General features: G+C 28.8%; 1 non-coding gene across 1 annotated transcript; it reads right to left on the bottom strand.

Annotated features, from left to right (window-relative positions):
- Positions 1 to 988: 988 nt before the first annotated feature.
- On the bottom strand, positions 989 to 1,060 carry Trnam-cau. The gene has a single exon. It is a non-coding gene; the product is annotated as a tRNA-Met (tRNA).
- Positions 1,061 to 1,506: the final 446 nt, after the last annotated feature.

The raw sequence follows: 1,506 nt of genomic DNA, 5'->3' as shown, positions 1-1,506 counted from the left end.
TGGACGATGTCAATGGAGGTCCATTGTTGAGGAGGCCAAGGCCCACACACGGCTGTAGCGCTGTTTGATCGATCGATCGATCGACCCAAAATTGTGTTAATAATGTTCTAAATAGTATACATTGGTCGTTATAACTAATATGTCGTTGTACTCGATGCTGTTATAGCCGGTTTGTTCACATACGCATTAATATTTGAATTTAGATTGCGTTTTACTAATTCATTGTAATAACCAATACGTCGATATAATCAATTTTGACTGTAATAGGAAAATTCAATTTAACGTATTTATTTTAATAACATGTAATCCAATTACTTTTGCAATTATCGAACTCTGTAAGTGAATAAAAATTGTAAAAACACTCACTAATAAAATAAATTAATAATTAACTTGATTAATAGTTGGAAAATAATGAAACGCAAAACACTGTGTACAAGTCAAAAAATATATCAAAAGTGATAGTAAAAAAGTTTTTCGTTGTGTGCGTAGTCATGGTAGGGACAATAAAATCGATGCCAGCGCTTCCAGTGAACAATTTTGGCGTTGAAGGACGCTGTTATGACTAATTTGCAATTCTTTACATGTAAATGTTATAAAAAATGTCAAATTAAAATTACATTTAAAAAATAACACTAATTAATTAAACTTAATGCATTAAAAATTGTGAAAATAAGAAATCAAATTGCACAAATATTATTTTTCAAATGTAAATTATCATAATTATTTATTTAAATTTGTTAGACAATAATATTAAATTGTCAATGTAAGTCATAAATGCAATCCATACAATTATATATGCAATCATACAATTCTTTAACTAAAGTAGGGTATCGTTACCATGGAAACGCCTCCAATAAAAATCACGCACAGTGCGAATTCGGAGATTATTGTCAATTGTATTTAACAGCGGAAAATTTTCTCCATCAATTTTAATTAGCAAGATAATTTAAAAAATGACGAGTTATTATCTATCTAAAAAAATGTCAAATAGCAGAGCGTGGTTTCGATCCACGGACCTCTGGGTTATGGGCCCAGCACGCTTCCACTGCGCCACTCTGCTGTTGTTGAAATTATATATTTTAATTCAACCTTTGATAGTCATTGGTCACGATGATAATCCATTTATTAAAATTTGTGTCTACAGAATTTAATTAAAAATGCCTGTTGAAAGAGGCAATTGTTACAAATTTGAAGTAATTAAAGTCATAAGAGTCTTAAGGAAGTATGGGCGTGTAATAATTTGAGATTAACAAATAAAAAAAAATAAATTTTTTCAATTTTGATAGTGAATTATGTTACAATTTGACGATAAAAGACGAAAAGTAGGAATATTCATGCAATAAAAGTCTACCTATAAAAAAAAACTTTGAGCCTTTTTAATCAAACATTGCTGTCATGTTCAAACATCCTTAATTTGTAATAAAACAATCAAAAATTTTGTCAAAAAAATATAAAATTAGAAAAAAATAAAATTCGTTGGGTCTTCATAGCCTGTTTTATGAAACA

The sequence above is a fragment of the Chrysoperla carnea genome, chromosome X (assembly GCF_905475395.1).
Source record: "Chrysoperla carnea chromosome X, inChrCarn1.1, whole genome shotgun sequence".
Classification (NCBI taxonomy): Eukaryota; Metazoa; Arthropoda; class Insecta; order Neuroptera; family Chrysopidae; genus Chrysoperla; species Chrysoperla carnea.
The sequence above is the reverse complement of the archived record's forward strand: the minus strand, read 5'-3'. Positions and strand labels throughout refer to the sequence as shown.